This window comes from Denticeps clupeoides, unplaced genomic scaffold (genome assembly GCF_900700375.1).
Source record: "Denticeps clupeoides unplaced genomic scaffold, fDenClu1.1, whole genome shotgun sequence".
Classification (NCBI taxonomy): domain Eukaryota; kingdom Metazoa; phylum Chordata; class Actinopteri; order Clupeiformes; family Denticipitidae; genus Denticeps; species Denticeps clupeoides.
Window position 1 is genome coordinate 1 of NW_021629723.1, and position 16,926 is coordinate 16,926.

Genomic DNA, 16,926 nt, shown 5'->3' on the forward strand with positions numbered 1-16,926 from the left:
AATTTGATAAAATATTTAGAGAGCAAATGCTTAGTTACCATAATTGCATTTTCCAAGAGGCTGGTAGCTTGTGGAGGTGCATGATTAAAGTATTGTTAGTTGTGTAGCAAAGTAAGAAGAATAATTTGATTGGTGTCAAGAGTCATAGGAACATCATGAAATGGGCAGGTCAATGCAGGAAAGGGGCGTGGTTCCAGGCAGCGTGTTTATTCCACGTGGTGATGTCACTGTCTGGGTCTCTGTTAAGGTACTGGCAGAATCTTCTGCCATTTCATTATAGTTCATGCTTTTTTGGAAGGGGAAATTTCATTCTCAATATGTGGTCTTCCCAGACTGAGGTGGTTACCTCTGCATTTTGCTAGTGCTGACTCCTACAAGTCCCCATATGTGGGCATCTAGACTGCATCATTCCTGATAGCGGCTGACTTAGTTTACCCTCTACAAGCATGTTGTTCAAACTAATAAACCTCAAACACAATTGTCTGTGTAGAGTCAGGCCTAGAGTCAGCTAAAGAAATGTACAGTAGCTTCAGTTCTTCTTATCTTACCAAATGATTGAGATTGTCCACTACATGAGCAACTTCATTAATACATTGACACCAGATGCAGTTGAACATGTTTCTGATCTTCTTATGGAGTTCATCCTTGTGTTTGCTTTGAAAAAAAAAAAACTAAACATTTGGAATTTGTCACAGCATCTCCCTTTTCCCAAGGGACCCTAGTCCCTTTTGTCAATCAAAAAAAGTTGAAAATATGGAGCACTTCACTGATTTGTGTGTCATCCTTTTGCAAGTTCCATGCTAATCTTGGTACAACATCTTCCTAGTCCCAAGTGACTCTTTGTCTAATTAAAAAAGAACGAAATATGGAACGCTTCACGGATTTGCGTGTCATCCTTTCGCAGGGGCCATGCTAATCTTCTCTGTATCGATCCAATTTTAGTATATGTGCAGCCGTAGCAAGCACATCAACCAGCTTCTCAGCTGCCACTTATATACTGACCAATCATTGTCTGCTCACCAAGACCTTGTATGGAGTATTGTGTAAAAATTGATAAAATATTTAGAGAGCAAATGCTTAGTTACCATAATTGCATTTCCAAGAGGCTGGTAGCTTGTGGAGGTGCATGATTAAAGTATTGTTAGTTTGTGTAGCAAAAGAAGAATATTTGATTGGTGTCAAGAGTCATAGGAACATCATGAAGTGGGCAGGTCAATGCAGGAAAGGGGCGTGGTTCCAGGCAGCGTGTATATTCCACGTGGTGATGTCACTGTCTGGGTCTCTGTTAAGGTATTGGCAGCCATCTTCTGTCATTTCATTATAGTTCATGCTTTTTTGGAAGGGGAAATTTCATTCTCAATTATGTGGTCTTCACAGACTGAGGTTGTACCTCTGCATTTTGCTAGTTTTTTGACTCCTACATAGTCACCATATGTGGGCATCTAGACTGCATCATTCCTGATAGCGGACTAGTTTACCCTCTCACAGCATTTTGTTCACAAAACCTCAAACAGAATTGTCTGTGTAGAGTCAGGCCTAGAGTCAGCTAAAGAAATGTACAGCAGCTTCGATCTTCTTATCTACCAAATGATTGAGATTGTCCACTACATGAGCAACTTCATTAATACATTGACACCAGATGCAGTTGGAAATGTTTCTTCTTCTATGGAGTTCATTCTTGTGTGTTTGCTTGAAAAAACAAAAAAACTGAACATTTGGAATTTGGCACAGCATCTCCCTTTTCCTAAGGAACCCTAGTTCCTATTTGTCAATCAAAAGAAGTTGAAAATATGGAGCACTTCACTGATTGTGTGTCATCCCTTTACAAGTTCCATGCTAATCTTGGTACAACATCTTCCTAGTACCAAGTGACTCTTTGTCTAATTAAAAATGAAAAATATGGAACGCTTCACGGATTCGCATGTCATCTTTCGCAGGGGCCATGCTAATCTTCTCTGTATCGATCCAATTTTAGTATATGTGCAGCCGTAGCAAGCACATCAACAAGCTTCTCGGCTGCCACTTATAATACTGACCAAATCATTGTTCTGCTCACCAAGACCTTGATGGAGTATTGTGTAAAAATTTGATAAAATATTTAGAGAGCAAATGCTTAGTTACCCTAATTGCATTTTCCAAGAGGCTGGTAACTTGTGGAGGTGCATGATTTAAAGTATTCTTAGTTTGTGTAGCAAAGTAAGAAGAATAATTTTGTGGTGTCAAGAGTCATAGGAACATCATGAAGTGGGCAGGTCAATGCAGGAAAGGGGCGTGGTTCCAGGCAGTGTTTATTCCACGTGGTGATGTCACTGTCTGGGTCTCTGTTAAGGTACTGGCAGCCATCTTCTGTCATTTCATTATAGTTCATGCTTTTTTGGAAGGGGAAATTTCATTCTCAAATATGTGGTCTTCCCAGACTGAGGTTGTACCTCTGCATTTTGCTAGTGCTGACTCCTACAAAGTCCCCATATGTGGGCATCTAGACTGCATCATTCCTGATAGTGGCAGACTGCGTTTACCCTCTTACAAGCATTTGTTCACAACTAAACCACAAACACAATTGTCCGTGTTGAGTCAGGCCTAGAGTCAGCTAAAGAAATGTACAGCAGCTTCAGTTCTTCTTATCTTACCAAATGATTGAGATTGTCCACTACATGAGCAACTTTATTAATATATTGACACCAGTTGCATTTGGAAAAGTTTCTGATCTTCTTATGGTCTTTATCCCTGTGTGTTTGCTTTGAAAATAAAATAAACATTTAGAAATTGGCACAGCAACTCCCTTTTCCTAAGGAACCCTAGTTCCTATTTGTCAATCAAAAAAAGTTGAAAATATGGAGCACTTCACTGATTTGTGTGTCATCCTTTTGCAAGTTCCATGCTAATCTTGGTACAACATCTTCCTAGTCCCAAGTGACTCTTTGTCTAATTAAAAAAGAACAAATTATGGAACGCTTCACGGATTTGCGTGTCATCCTTTCGCAGGGGCCATGCTAATCTTCTCTGTATTGATCCAATTTTAGTCTATGTGCAGCCGTAGCAAGCACATCAACCAGCTTCTCAGCTGCCACTTATAATACTGACCATATCATTGTTCTGCTCACCAAGACCTTGTATGGAGTATTGTGTAAAAATGTGATAAAATATTTGGAGAGCAAATGCTTAGTTACCCTAATTGCATTTTCCAAGAGGCGTTAACTTGTAGAGGTGCATGATTAAAGTGTGGTCAGTTTGTGTAGCAAAGAAAGATGAATAATTTGATTGGTGTCAAGAGTCATGGGAACATCACAAAGTGGGCAGGTCAATGCAGGAAAGGGGCGTGGTTCCAGGCAGTGTGTTTATTCCACGTGGTGATGTCACTGTCTGGGTCTCTGTTAAGCTACTGGCAGCAATCTTCTGCCATTTCATTATTGTTCATGCTTTTTCGAAGGGGAAATTTCATTCTCAATTATGTGGTCTTCACAGACTGAGGTTGTACCTCTGCATTTTGCTAGTGCTGACTCCTACAAAGTCCCAATATGTGGGCATCTAGACTGCATCATTCCTGATAGCGGCAGACTGCGTTTACCCTCTCACAAGCATGTTGTTCAAAACTAAACCACAAACACAATTGTCTGTGTAGAGTCAGGCCTAGAGTCAGCTAAAGAAATGTACAGCAGCTTCAGATCTCTTATCATACCAAATGATTGAGATTGTCCACTACATGAGCAACTTCATTAATATATTGACACCAGATGCAGTTGGAAATGTTTCTGATCTTCTTATGGAGTTCATTCTTGTGTGTTTGCTTTGAAAAAAACAAAAAACTGAACATTTGGAATTTGGCACAGCATCTCCCTTTTCCTAAGGAACCCTAGTTCTTATTTGTCAATCAAAAGAAGTTGAAAATATGGAGCACTTCACTGATTTGTGTGTCATCCCTTTACAAGTTCCATGCTAATCTTGGTACAACATCTTCCTAATCCCAAGTGACTCTTTGTCTAATTAAAAAAGAACGAAATATGGAACGCTTCACGGATTTGCGTGTCATCCTTTCGCAGGGGCCATGCTAATCTTCTCTGTATCGATCCAATTTTAGTATATGTGCAGCCGTAGCAAGCACAATGTCACTGTCTGGGTTCTATTAAGGTACTGGCAGCCATCTTCTGTCATTTCATTATAGTTCATGCTTTTTTGGAATTTGGCACAGCATCTCCCTTTTCCTAAAGAAACCCTAGTTCCTATTTGTCAATCAAAAAAAGTCGAAAATATGGAGCACTTCACTGATTTGTGGGTCATCCTTTTGCAAGTTCCATGCTAATCTTGGTACAACATCTTCCTAGTCCCAAGTGACTCTTTGTCTAATTAAAAAAGAACAAAATACGGAACGCTTCACAGATTTGCGTGTCATCCTTTCGCAGGGGCCATGCTAATCTTCTCTGTATCGATCCAATTTTAGTATATGTGCAGCTGAGCAAGCACATAACCACTTCTCAGCTGCCACTTATAATACTGACCATATCATTGTTCTGCTCACCAAGACCTTGTATGGAGTATTGTGTAAAAATGTGATAAAATATTTGGAGAGCAAATGCTTAGTTACCCTAATGCAATTTCCAAAAGGCTGGTAACTTGTGGAGGTGCATGATTAAAGTGTGGTCATTTGTTTGTAGCAAAGTAAGAAGAATAATTTGATTGGTGTCAAGAGTCATAGGAACATCATGAAGTGGGCAGGTCAATGCAGGAAAGGGGCGTGGTTCCAGGCAGTTTGTTTATTCCACGTGGTGATGTCACTGTCTGGGTCTCTGTTAAGGTACTGGCAGCAATCTTCTGCCATTTCATTATAGTTCATGCCTTATTAGCACGGGAAATTTCATTCTCAAATATGTGGTCTTCCCAGACTGAGGTGGGACCTCTGCAATTTGCTAGTGCTGACTCCTACAAAGTCCCCATATATTTGGAGAGCAAATGCTTAGTTACCCTAATTGCAATTTCAATGAGGCTGGTAACTTGTGGAGGTGCATGATTAAAGTGTGGTCAGTTTGTGTAGCAAAGAAAGATGAATAATTTGATTGGTGTCAAGAGTCATGGGAACATCACAAAGTGGGCAGGTCAATGCAGGAAAGGGGCGTGGTTCCAGGCAGTGTGTTTATTCCACGTGGTGATGTCACTGTCTGGGTCTCTATTAAGGTACTGGCAGCCATCTTCTGTCATTTCATTATAGTTCATGCTTTTTTGGAAGGGGAAATTTCATTCTCAAATATAAGGTCTTCCCAGACTGAGGTTGTACCGCTGCAATTTGCTAGTGCTGACTCCTACAAAGTCCCCATATGTGGGCATCTAGACTGCATCATTCCTGAGAGCGACAGACTGCGTTTAACCTCTCACAAGCATTTTGTTCACAACTAAACCACAAACACAATTGTCTGTGTAGAGTCAGGCCTAGAGTCAGCTAAAGAAATGTACAGCAGCTTCAGATCTTCTTATCATACCAAATGATTGAGATTGTCCACTACATGAGCAACTTCATTAATATATTGACACCAGATGCAGTTGGAAATGTTTCTGATCTTCTTATGGAGTTCATTCTTGTGTGTTTGCTTTGAAAAAAAAAAACTGAACATTTGGAATTTGGCACAGCATCTCCCTTTTCCCAAGGAACCCTAGTTCCTATTTGTCAATCAAAAAAGTTGAAAATATGGAGCACTTCACTGATTTGTGTGTCATCCCTTTACAAGTTCCATGCTAATCTTGGTACAACATCTTCCTAGTCCCAAGTGACTCTTTGTCTAATTAAAAAGAACAAAATATGGAACGCTTCACGGATTTGCGTGTCATCCTTTCGCAGGGGCCATGCTAATCTTCTCTGTATCGATCCAATTTTAGTATATGTGCAGCCGTAGCAAGCACAATCCAGCTTCTCAGCTGCCACTTATATACTGACCATATCATTGTTCTGCTCACCAAGACCTTGTATGGAGTATTGTTAAAAATGTGATAAAATATTTGGAGAGCAAATGCTTAGTTACCCTAATTGCATTTTCCAAGAGGCCTGGTAACTGTGGAGGTGCATGATTAAAGTGTGCGTCAGTTTGTGTAGCAAAGAAAGATAAATAATTTGATTGGTGTCCAGAGTCATGGGAACATCACAAAGTGCGCAGGTCAATGCAGGAAAGGGGCGTGGTTCCAGGCAGTTTGTTTATTCCACGTGGTGATGTCACTGTCTGGGTCTATATAAGGTACTGGCAGCAATCTTCTGCCATTTCATTATAGTTCATGGCCTTATTAGCACGGGAAATTTCATTCTCAAATATGTGGTCTTCCCAGACTGAGGTGTTACCTCTGCATTTTGCTAGTGCTGACTCCTACAAAGTCCCAATATGTGGGCATCTAGACTGCATCATTCCTGATAGCGACAGACTGCGTGTACCCTCTCACAAGCATGTTGTTCAAAACTAAACCACAAACACAATTGTCTGTGTAGAGTCAGTCCTAGTTTTAGCCAAAGAAATGTACAGCAGCTTCAGTACTTCTTATCATACAAATGATTGAGATTGTCCACTACATGAGCAACTTCATCAATACATTGACACCAGTTGCAGTTGGAAATGTTTCTGATCTTCTTATGGAGTTCATCCTTGTGTTTTTGCTTTGAAAATAAAAAAAAATGAGCATTTGGAATTTGGCACAGCATCTCCCCTTTCCCAAGGAACCCTAGTTCCTATTTGTCAATCAAAAAAAGTTGAAAATATGGAGCACTTCACTGATTTGTGTGTCATCCCTTTGCAAGTTCCATGCTAATCTTGGTACAACATCTTCCTAGTCCCAAGTGACTCTTTGTCTAATTTAAAAAGAACAAAGTATGGAACGCTTCACGTGTCATCCTTTCGCAGGGGCCATGCTAATCTTCTCTGTATCGATCCAATTTTAGTATATGTGCAGCCGTAGCAAGCAAATCAACAAGCTTCTCGGCTGCCACTTATAATACTGACCATATCATTGTTCTGCTCACCAAGACCTTGTATGGAGTATTGTGTAAAAATGTGATCAAATATTTGGAGAGCAAATGCTTAGTTACCCTAATTGCATTTTTCAAGAGACTGGTAACTTGTGGAGGTGCATGATAAAAGTATTGTTAGTTTGTGTAGCAAAGAAAGAAGAATAATTTGATTGGTGTCAAGAGTCATGGGAACATCACAAAGTGGGCAGGTCAATGCAGGAAAGGGGCGTGGTTCCAGTCAGTGTGTTTATTCCATGTGGTGATGTCACTGTCTGGGTCTCTGTTAAGGTACTGGCAGCCATCTTCTGCCATTTCATTATAGTTCATGCTTTTTTGGAAGGGGAAATTTCATTCTCAAATATGTTGTCTTCCCAGACTGAGGTTGTACCTCTGCAATTTGCTAGTGCTGACTCCTACAAAGTCCCCATATGTGGGCATCTAGACTGCATCATTCCTGAGAGCCACAGACTGCGTTTAACCTCTCACAAGCATTTTAATCACAACTAAACCACAACACAATTGTCTGCGTAGAGTCAGTCCTAGAGTCAGCTAAAGAAATGTACAGCAGCTTCAGATCTTCTAATCTTACCAAATGATTGAGATTGTCCGCTACATGAGCAACTTCATTAATACATTGACACCGGATGCAGTTGGAAATGTTTCTTCTTATGGAGTTCATTCTTGTGTTTTTGCTTTGAAAAATAAAAAACTGAACATTTGGAATTTAGCACAGCATCTCCCTTTTCCAAGGGACCCTAGTCCCTTTTGTCAATTAAAAAAAGTTGAAAATATGGAGCACTTCACTGTATTGTGTGTCATCCTTTTGCAAGTTCCATGCTAATCTTGGTACAACATCTTCCTAGTCCCAAGTGACTCTTTGTCTAATTAAAAAGAACGAAATATGGAACGCTTCACGGATTTGCGTGTCATCCTTTCGCAGGGGCCATGCTAATCTTCTCTGTATCGATCCAATTTTAGTATATGTGCAGCCGTAGCAAGCACATCAACAAGCTTCTCAGCTGCCACTTATAATACTGACCATATCATTGTTCTGCTCACCAAGACCTTGTATGGAGTATTGTGTAAAAATTGATAAAATATTAGAGAGCAAATGCTTAGTTACCATAATTGCATTTTCCAAGAGGCTGGTAGCTTGTGGAGGTGCATGATTAAAGTATTGTTAGTTTGTGTAGCAAAGTAAGAAGAATAATTTGATTGGTGTCAAGAGTCATAGGAACATCATGAAATGGGCAGGTCAATGCAGGAAAGGGGCGTGGTTCCAGGCAGTGTGTTTATTCCACGTGGTGATGTCACTGTCTGGGTCTCTGTTAAGGTACTGGCAGCAATCTTCTGCCATTTCATTATAGTTCATGCTTTTTTGGAAGGGGAAATTTCATTCTCAACTATGTGGTCTTCCCAGACTGAGGTTGTACCTCTGCATTTTGCTAGTGCTGACTCCTACAAAGTCCCCATATGTGGGCATCTAGACTGCATCATTCCTGATAGCGGCTGACTTAGTTTACCCTCTTACAAGCATGTTGTTCAAAACTAAACCTCAAACAGAATTGTCTGTGTAGAGTCAGGCCTAGAGTCAGCTAAAGAAATGTACAGTAGATTCAGTTCTTCTTATCTTACCAAATGATTGAGATTGTCCACTACATGAGCAACTTCATTAATACATTGACCCCAGATGCAGTTGGACATGTTTCTGATCTTCTTATGGAGTTCATCCTTGTGTTTTTGCTTTGAAAAAAAAAAAACTAAACATTTGGAATTTGGCACAGCATCTCCCTTTTCCCAAGGAACCCTAGTTCCTTTTTGTCAATCAAAAAAAGTTGAAAATATGGAGCACTTCACTGATTTGTGTGTCATCCTTTTGCAAGTTCCATGCTAATCTTGGTACAACATCTTCCTAGTCCCAAGTGACTCTTTGTCTAATTAAAAAAGAACGAAATATGGAACGCTTCACGGATTTGCGTGTCATCCTTTCGCAGGGGCCATGCTAATCTTCTCTGTATCGATCCAATTTTAGTATATGTGCAGCCGTAGCAAGCACATCAACCAGCTTCTCAGCTGCCACTTATAGTACTGACCATATCATTGTTCTGCTCACCAAGACCTTGTATGGAGTATTGTGTAAAAATTTGATAAAATATTTAGAGAGCAAATGCTTAGTTACCATAATTGCATTTTCCAAGAGGCTGGTAGCTTGTGGAGGTGCATGATTAAAGTATTGTTAGTTTGTGTAGCAAAGTAAGAAGAATAATTTGATTGGTGTCAAGAGTCATAGGAACATCATGAAGTGGGCAGGTCAATGCAGGAAAGGGGCGTGGTTCCAGGCAGTTTGTTTATTACACGTGGTGATGTCACTGTCTGGGTCTCTGTTAAGGTACTGGCAGCCATCTTCTGTCATTTCATTATAGTTCATGCTTTTTTGGAAGGGGAAATTTCATTCTCAATTATGTGGTCTTCACAGACTGAGGTTGTACCTCTGCATTTTGCTAGTTTTGACTCCTACAAAATCCCCATATGTGGGCATCTAGACTGCATCATTCCTGATAGCGGCTGACTTAGTTTACCCTCTCAACAGCATTTTGTTCACAACTAAACCTCAAACAGAATTGTCTGTGTAGAGTCAGGCCTAGAGTCAGCTAAAGAAATGTACAGCAGCTTCAGTTCTTCTTATCATACCAAATGATTGAGATTGTCCACTACATGAGCAACTTCATTAATACATTGACACCAGATGCAGTTGGAAATGTTTCTGATCTTCTTATGGAGTTCATTCTTGTGTGTTTGCTTTGAAAAAAACAAAAAACTGAACATTTGGAATTTGGCACAGCATCTCCCTTTTCCTAAGGAACCCTAGTTCCTATTTGTCAATCAAAAGAAGTTGAAAATATGGAGCACTTCACTGATTTGTGTGTCATCCCTTTACAAGTTCCATGCTAATCTTTGTACAACATCTTCCTAGTACCAAGTGACTCTTTGTCTAATTAAAAATGAACAAAATATGGAACGCTTCACGGATTTGCATGTCATCCTTTCGCAGGGGCCATGCTAATCTTCTCTGTATCGATCCAATTTTAGTATATGTGCAGCCGTAGCAAGCACATCAACAAGCTTCTCGGCTGCCACTTATAATACTGACCAAATCATTGTTCTGCTCACCAAGACCTTGTATGGAGTATTGTGTAAAAATTTGATAAAATATTTAGAGAGCAAATGCTTAGTTACCCTAATTGCATTTTCCAAGAGGCTGGTAACTTGTGGAGGTGCATGATTAAAGTATTCTTAGTTTGTGTAGCAAAGTAAGAAGAATAATTTGATTGGTGTCAAGAGTCATAGGAACATCATGAAGTGGGCAGGTCAATGCAGGAAAGGGGCGTGGTTCCAGGCAGTGTGTTTATTCCACGTGGTGATGTCACTGTCTGGGTCTCTGTTAAGGTACTGGCAGCCATCTTCTGTCATTTCATTATAGTTCATGCTTTTTTGGAAGGGGAAATTTCATTCTCAAATATGTGGTCTTCCCAGACTGAGGTTGTACCTCTGCATTTTGCTAGTGCTGACTCCTACAAAGTCCCCATATGTGGGCATCTAGACTGCATCATTCCTGATAGTGGCAGACTGCGTTTACCCTCTTACAAGCATTTTGTTCACAACTAAACCACAAACACAATTGTCTGTGTAGAGTCAGGCCTAGAGTCAGCTAAAGAAATCTACAGCAGCTTCAGTTCTTCTTATCTTACCAAATGATTGAGATTGTCCACTACATGAGCAACTTTATTAATATATTGACACCAGTTGCATTTGGAAAAGTTTCTGATCTTCTTATGGTCTTTATCCCTGTGTGTTTGCTTTGAAAATAAAATAAACATTTAGAAATTGGCACAGCAACTCCCTTTTCCTAAGGAACCCTAGTTCCTATTTGTCAATCAAAAAAGTTGAAATTATGGAGCACTTCACTGATTTGTGCGTCATCCTTTTGCAAGTTCCATGCTAATCTTGGTACAACATCTTCCTAGTCCCAAGTGACTCTTTGTCTAATTAAAAAAGAACAAAATATGGAACGTTTCACGGATTTGCGTGTCATCCTTTCGCAGGGGCCATGCTAATCTTCTCTGTATCGATCCAATTTTAGTCTATGTGCAGCCGTAGCAAGCACATTAACCAGCTTCTCAGCTGCCACTTATAATACTGACCATATCATTGTTCTGCTCACCAAGACCTTGTATGGAGTATTGTGTAAAAATGTGATAAAATATTTGGAGAGCAAATGCTTAGTTACCCTAATTGCATTTTCCAAGAGGCTGTTAACTTGTAGAGGTGCATGATTAAAGTGTGGTCAGTTTGTGTAGCAAAGAAAGATGAATAATTTGATTGGTGTCAAGAGTCATGGGAACATCACAAAGTGGGCAGGTCAATGCAGGAAAGGGGCGTGGTTCCAGGCAGTGTGTTTATTCCACGTGGTGATGTCACTGTCTGGGTCTCTGTTAAGCTACTGGCAGCAATCTTCTGCCATTTCATTATTGTTCATGCTTTTTTCGAAGGGGAAATTTCATTCTCAATTATGTGGTCTTCACAGACTGAGGTTGTACCTCTGCATTTTGCTAGTGCTGACTCCTACAAAGTCCCAATATGTGGGCATCTAGACTGCATCATTCCTGATAGCGGCAGACTGCGTTTACCCTCTCACAAGCATGTTGTTCAAAACTAAACCACAAACACAATTGTCTGTGTAGAGTCAGGCCTAGAGTCAGCTAAAGAAATGTACAGCAGCTTCAGATCTTCTTATCATACCAAATGATTGAGATTGTCCACTACATGAGCAACTTCATTAATACATTGACACCAGATGCAGTTGGAAATGTTTCTGATCTTCTTATGGAGTTCATTCTTGTGTGTTTGCTTTGAAAAAAACAAAAAACTGAACATTTGGAATTTGGCACAGCATCTCCCTTTTCCTAAGGAACCCTAGTTCCTATTTGTCAATCAAAAGAAGTTGAAAATATGGAGCACTTCACTGATTTGTGTGTCATCCCTTTACAAGTTCCATGCTAATCTTGGTACAACATCTTCCCAGTCCCAAGTGACTCTTTGTCTAATTAAAAAAGAACAAAATATAGAACGCTTCACGGATTTGCGTGTCATCCTTTCGCAGGGGCCGTGCTAATCTTCTCTGTATCGATCCAATTTTAGTATATTTGCAGCCGTAGCAAGCACATCAACCAGCTTCTCAGCTGCCACTTATAATACTGACCATATCATTGTTCTGCTCACCAAGACCTTGTATGGAGTATTGTGTAAAAATTTGATAAAATATTTGGAGAGCAAATGCTTAGTTACCCTAATTGCATTTTCCAAGAGGCTGGTAACTTGTGGAGCTGCATGATTAAAGTATTGTTAGTTTGTGTAGCAAAGTAAGAAGAATAATTTGATTGGTGTCAAGAGTCATAGGAACATCACAAAGTGGGCATGTCAATGCAGGAAAGGGGCGTGGTTTCAGGCAGTGTGTTTATTCCACGTGGTGATGTCACTGTCTGGGTCTCTGTTAAGGTACTGGCAGCCATCTTCTGCCATTTCATTATAGTTCATGCTTTTTTGGAAGGGGAAATTTCATTCTCAATTATGTGGTCTTCACAGACTGAGGTTGTACCTCTGCATTTTGCTAGTGCTGACTCCTACAAAGTCCCCATATGTGGGCATCTAGACTGCATCATTCCTGATAGTGGCAGACTGCGTTTACCCTCTCACAAGCATGTTGTTCAAAACTAAACCACAAACACAATTGTCTGCCTAGAGTCAGGCCTAGAGTCAGCTAAAGAAATCTACAGCAGCTTCAGTTCTTCTTATCATACCAAATGATTGAGATTGTCCACTACATGAGCAACTTCATTAATAAATTGACACCAGATGCAGTTGGAAATGTTTCTGATCTTCTTATGGAGTTCATCCTTGTGTTTTTGCTTTGAAAAAATAAAAAAAACGAAACATTTGGAATTTGGCACAGCATCTCCCTTTTCCTAAGGATCCCTAGTTCCTATTTGTCAATCAAAAAAAGTTGAAAATATGGAGCACTTCACTGATTTGTGTGTCATCCCTTTACAAGTTCCATGCTAATCTTGGTACAACATCTTCCTAATCCCAAGTGACTCTTTGTCTAATTAAAAAAGAACAAAATATGGAACGCTTCACGGATTTGCGTGTCATCCTTTCGCAGGGGCCATGCTAATCTTCTCTGTATCGATCCAATTTTAGTATATGTGCAGCCGTAGCAAGCACATCAACAAGCTTCTCGGCTGCCACTTATAATACTGACCATATCATTGTTCTGCTCACCAAGACCTTGTATGGAGTATTGTGTAAAAATGTGATAAAATATTTGGAGAGCAAATGCTTAGTTACCCTAATTGCATTTTCCAAGAGGCTGTTAACTTGTGGAGGTGCATGATTAAAGTGTGGTCAGTTTGTGTAGCAAAGTAAGAAGAATAATTTTATAGGTGTCAAGAGTCATGGGAACATCACAAAGTGGGCAGGTCAATGCCGGAAAGGGGCGTGGTTCCAGGCAGTGTGTTTATTCCACGTGGTGATGTCACTGTCTGGGTCTCTGTTAAGGTACTGGCAGCCATCTTCTGCCATTTCATTATAGTTCATGCTTTTTTGGAAGGGGAAATTTCATTCTCAAATATGTGGTCTTCCCAGACTGTGGTTGTACCTCTGCATTTTGCTAGTGCTTACTCCTACAAAGTCCCAATATGTGGGCATCTAGACTGCATCATTCCTGATAGCGGCAGACTGCGTTTACCCTCTCACAAGCATGTTGTTCAAAACTAAACCACAAACACAATTGTCTGTGTAGAGTCAGTCCTAGAGTCAGCTAAAGAAATGTACAGCAGCTTCAGTACTTCTTATCATACCAAATGATTGAGATTGTCCACTACATGAGCAACTTCATTAATATATTGACACCAGATGCAGTTGGACATGTTTCTGATCTTCTTATGGAGTTCATCCTTGTGTTTTTGCTTTGAAAAAAAAAAAAAACGAAACATTTGGAATTTGGCACAGCATCTCCCTTTTCCTAAAGAAACCCTAGTTCCTATTTGTCAATCAAAAAAAGTCGAAAATATGGAGCACTTCACTGATTTGTGGGTCATCCTTTTGCAAGTTCCATGCTAATCTTGGTACAACATCTTCCTAGTCCCAAGTGACTCTTTGTCTAATTAAAAAAGAACGAAATATGGAACGCTTCACGGATTTGCGTGTCATCCTTTCGCAGGGGCCATGCTAATCTTCTCTGTATCGATCCAATTTTAGTATATGTGCAGCCGTAGCAAGCACATTAACCAGCTTCTCAGCTGCCACTTATAATACTGACCATATCATTGTTCTGCTCACCAAGACCTTGTATGGAGTATTGTGTAAAAATGTGATAAATTATTTGGAGAGCAAATGCTTAGTTACTAATTGCATTTTCCAAGAGGCTGGTAACTCGTGGAGGTGCATGATTAAAGTATGGTCAGTTTGTGTAGCAAAGAAAGAAGAATAATTTGATTGGTGTCAAGAGTCATAGGAACATCACAAAGTGGGCAGGTCAATGCAGAAAAGGGGCGTGGTTCCAGGCAGTGTGTTTATTCCACGTGGTGATGTCACTGTCTGGGTCTCTGTTAAGGTACTGGCAGCAATCTTCTGCCATTTCATTATAGTTCATGCTTTTTTGGAAGGGGAAATTTCATTCTCAATTATGTGGTCTTCCCAGACTGAGGTTGTACCTCTGCATTTTGCTAGTGCTGACTCCTACAAAGTCCCCATATGTGGGCATCTAGACTGCATCATTCCTGATAGCGGCTGACTTAGTTTACCCTCTTACAAGCATGTTGTTCAAAACTAAACCTCAAACAGAATTGTCTGTGTAGAGTCAGGCCTAGAGTCAGCTAAAGAAATGTACAGTAGATTCAGTTCTTCTTATCTTACCAAATGATTGAGATTGTCCACTACATGAGCAACTTCATTAATACATTGACCCCAGATGCAGTTGGACATGTTTCTGATCTTCTTATGGAGTTCATCCTTGTGTTTTTGCTTTGAAAAAAAAAAAAACTAAACATTTGGAATTTGGCACAGCATCTCCCTTTTCCTAAGGAACCCTAGTTCCTATTTGTCAATCAAAAGAAGTTGAAAATATGGAGCACTTCACTGATTTGTGTGTCATCCCTTTACAAGTTCCATGCTAATCTTGGTACAACATCTTCCTAGTCCCAAGTGACTCTTTGTCTAATTAAAAAAGAACAAAATACGGAACGCTTCACAGATTTGCGTGTCATCCTTTCGCAGGGGCCATGCTAATCTTCTCTGTATCGATCCAATTTTAGTATATGTGCAGCCGTAGCAAGCACATCAACCAGCTTCTCAGCTGCCACTTATAATACTGACCATATCATTGTTCTGCTCACCAAGACCTTGTATGGAGTATTGTGTAAAAATGTGATAAAATATTTGGAGAGCAAATGCTTAGTTACCCTAAATGCAATTTCCAAGAGGCTGGTAACTTGTGGAGGTGCATCATTAAAGTGTGGTCAGTTTGTGTAGCAAAGTAAGAAGAATAATTTGATTGGTGTCAAGAGTCATAGGAACATCATGAAGTGGGCAGGTCAATGCAGGAAAGGGGCGTGGTTCCAGGCAGTTTGTTTATTCCACGTGGTGATGTCACTGTCTGGGTCTCTGTTAAGGTACTGGCAGCAATCTTCTGCCATTTCATTATAGTTCATGCCTTATCAGCACGGGAAATTTCATTCTCAAATATGTGGTCTTCCCAGACTGAGGTGGGACCTCTGCAATTTGCTAGTGCTGACTCCTACAAAGTCCCATATATTTGGAGAGCAAATGCTTAGTTACCCTAATTGCAATTTCCATGAGGCTGGTAACTTGTGGAGGTGCATGATTAAAGTGTGGTCAGTTTGTGTAGCAAAGAAAGATGAATAATTTGATTGGTGTCAAGAGTCATGGGAACATCACAAAGTGGGCAGGTCAATGCAGGAAAGGGGCGTGGTTCCAGGCAGTGTGTTTATTCCACGTGGTGATGTCACTGTCTGGGTCTCTGTTAAGGTACTGGCAGCCATCTTCTGTCATTTCATTATAGTTCATGCTTTTTTGGAAGGGGAAATTTCATTCTCAAATATAAGGTCTTCCCAGACTGAGGTTGTACCGCTGCAATTTGCTAGTGCTGACTCCTACAAAGTCCCCATATGTGGGCATCTAGACTGCATCATTCCTGATAGCGACAGACTGCGTTTACACTCTCACAAGCATTTTGTTCACAACTAAACCACAAACACAATTGTCTGTGTAGAGTCAGGCCTAGAGTCAGCTAAAGAAATGTACAGCAGCTTCAGTACTTCTTATCATACCAAATGATTGAGATTGTCCACTACATGAGCAACTTCATTAATATATTGACACCAGATGCAGTTGGAAATGTTTCTGATCTTCTTATGGAGTTCATTCTTGTGTGTTTGCTTTGAAAAAAACAAAAAACTGAACATTTGGAATTTGGCACAGCATCTCCCTTTTCCTAAGGAACCCTAGTTCTTATTTGTCAATCAAAAGAAGTTGAAAATATGGAGCACTTCACTGATTTGTGTGTCATCCCTTTACAAGTTCCATGCTAATCTTGGTACAACATCTTCCTAATCCCAAGTGACTCTTTGTCTAATTAAAAAAGAACGAAATATGGAACGCTTCACGGATTTGCGTGTCATCCTTTCGCAGGGGCCATGCTAATCTTCTCTGTATCGATCCAATTTTAGTATATGTGCAGCCGTAGCAAGCACATTATCCAGCTTCTCAGCTGCCACTTATAATACTGACCATATCATTGTTCTGCTCACCAAGACCTTGTATGGAGTATTGTGTAAAAATGTGATAAAATATTTGGAGAGCAAATGCTT

General features: G+C 40.1%; 22 non-coding genes across 22 annotated transcripts; 6 read left to right on the forward strand and 16 right to left on the reverse strand.

The window, feature by feature from the left end:
- Positions 1-859: 859 nt before the first annotated feature.
- Positions 860-966, reverse strand: LOC114772723 (U6 spliceosomal RNA). Its single transcript, XR_003744102.1, has one exon. It is a non-coding gene; the product is annotated as a U6 spliceosomal RNA (small nuclear RNA).
- Positions 967-1,893: 927 nt separating this feature from the next.
- Positions 1,894-1,999, reverse strand: LOC114772767 (U6 spliceosomal RNA). Its single transcript, XR_003744144.1, has one exon. It is a non-coding gene; the product is annotated as a U6 spliceosomal RNA (small nuclear RNA).
- Positions 2,000-2,366: 367 nt separating this feature from the next.
- On the forward strand, positions 2,367-2,530 carry LOC114772727 (U1 spliceosomal RNA). Its single transcript, XR_003744106.1, has one exon. It is a non-coding gene; the product is annotated as a U1 spliceosomal RNA (small nuclear RNA).
- A 410-nt stretch (positions 2,531-2,940) lies between these two features.
- On the reverse strand, positions 2,941-3,047 carry LOC114772762 (U6 spliceosomal RNA). Its single transcript, XR_003744139.1, has one exon. It is a non-coding gene; the product is annotated as a U6 spliceosomal RNA (small nuclear RNA).
- Positions 3,048-3,995: 948 nt separating this feature from the next.
- Positions 3,996-4,102, reverse strand: LOC114772724 (U6 spliceosomal RNA). The gene has a single exon (XR_003744103.1). It is a non-coding gene; the product is annotated as a U6 spliceosomal RNA (small nuclear RNA).
- A 253-nt stretch (positions 4,103-4,355) lies between these two features.
- Positions 4,356-4,461, reverse strand: LOC114772714 (U6 spliceosomal RNA). The gene has a single exon (XR_003744093.1). It is a non-coding gene; the product is annotated as a U6 spliceosomal RNA (small nuclear RNA).
- Positions 4,462-5,782: 1,321 nt separating this feature from the next.
- Positions 5,783-5,889, reverse strand: LOC114772652 (U6 spliceosomal RNA). The gene has a single exon (XR_003744034.1). It is a non-coding gene; the product is annotated as a U6 spliceosomal RNA (small nuclear RNA).
- A 937-nt stretch (positions 5,890-6,826) lies between these two features.
- Positions 6,827-6,934, reverse strand: LOC114772779 (U6 spliceosomal RNA). Its single transcript, XR_003744157.1, has one exon. It is a non-coding gene; the product is annotated as a U6 spliceosomal RNA (small nuclear RNA).
- A 940-nt stretch (positions 6,935-7,874) lies between these two features.
- On the reverse strand, positions 7,875-7,981 carry LOC114772725 (U6 spliceosomal RNA). Its single transcript, XR_003744104.1, has one exon. It is a non-coding gene; the product is annotated as a U6 spliceosomal RNA (small nuclear RNA).
- Positions 7,982-8,349: 368 nt separating this feature from the next.
- On the forward strand, positions 8,350-8,505 carry LOC114772820 (U1 spliceosomal RNA). The gene has a single exon (XR_003744198.1). It is a non-coding gene; the product is annotated as a U1 spliceosomal RNA (small nuclear RNA).
- A 423-nt stretch (positions 8,506-8,928) lies between these two features.
- On the reverse strand, positions 8,929-9,035 carry LOC114772726 (U6 spliceosomal RNA). The gene has a single exon (XR_003744105.1). It is a non-coding gene; the product is annotated as a U6 spliceosomal RNA (small nuclear RNA).
- Positions 9,036-9,986: 951 nt separating this feature from the next.
- On the reverse strand, positions 9,987-10,093 carry LOC114772713 (U6 spliceosomal RNA). Its single transcript, XR_003744092.1, has one exon. It is a non-coding gene; the product is annotated as a U6 spliceosomal RNA (small nuclear RNA).
- Positions 10,094-10,463: 370 nt separating this feature from the next.
- LOC114772740 (U1 spliceosomal RNA) lies at positions 10,464-10,627 on the forward strand. Its single transcript, XR_003744118.1, has one exon. It is a non-coding gene; the product is annotated as a U1 spliceosomal RNA (small nuclear RNA).
- A 410-nt stretch (positions 10,628-11,037) lies between these two features.
- Positions 11,038-11,144, reverse strand: LOC114772715 (U6 spliceosomal RNA). Its single transcript, XR_003744094.1, has one exon. It is a non-coding gene; the product is annotated as a U6 spliceosomal RNA (small nuclear RNA).
- A 951-nt stretch (positions 11,145-12,095) lies between these two features.
- LOC114772755 (U6 spliceosomal RNA) lies at positions 12,096-12,198 on the reverse strand. The gene has a single exon (XR_003744133.1). It is a non-coding gene; the product is annotated as a U6 spliceosomal RNA (small nuclear RNA).
- A 956-nt stretch (positions 12,199-13,154) lies between these two features.
- On the reverse strand, positions 13,155-13,261 carry LOC114772653 (U6 spliceosomal RNA). The gene has a single exon (XR_003744035.1). It is a non-coding gene; the product is annotated as a U6 spliceosomal RNA (small nuclear RNA).
- Positions 13,262-13,631: 370 nt separating this feature from the next.
- Positions 13,632-13,791, forward strand: LOC114772638 (U1 spliceosomal RNA). Its single transcript, XR_003744021.1, has one exon. It is a non-coding gene; the product is annotated as a U1 spliceosomal RNA (small nuclear RNA).
- Positions 13,792-14,213: 422 nt separating this feature from the next.
- On the reverse strand, positions 14,214-14,320 carry LOC114772739 (U6 spliceosomal RNA). The gene has a single exon (XR_003744117.1). It is a non-coding gene; the product is annotated as a U6 spliceosomal RNA (small nuclear RNA).
- Positions 14,321-14,688: 368 nt separating this feature from the next.
- LOC114772818 (U1 spliceosomal RNA) lies at positions 14,689-14,844 on the forward strand. Its single transcript, XR_003744196.1, has one exon. It is a non-coding gene; the product is annotated as a U1 spliceosomal RNA (small nuclear RNA).
- Positions 14,845-15,268: 424 nt separating this feature from the next.
- On the reverse strand, positions 15,269-15,375 carry LOC114772718 (U6 spliceosomal RNA). The gene has a single exon (XR_003744097.1). It is a non-coding gene; the product is annotated as a U6 spliceosomal RNA (small nuclear RNA).
- Positions 15,376-16,121: 746 nt separating this feature from the next.
- LOC114772645 (U1 spliceosomal RNA) lies at positions 16,122-16,281 on the forward strand. Its single transcript, XR_003744028.1, has one exon. It is a non-coding gene; the product is annotated as a U1 spliceosomal RNA (small nuclear RNA).
- Positions 16,282-16,702: 421 nt separating this feature from the next.
- On the reverse strand, positions 16,703-16,809 carry LOC114772741 (U6 spliceosomal RNA). The gene has a single exon (XR_003744119.1). It is a non-coding gene; the product is annotated as a U6 spliceosomal RNA (small nuclear RNA).
- Positions 16,810-16,926: the final 117 nt, after the last annotated feature.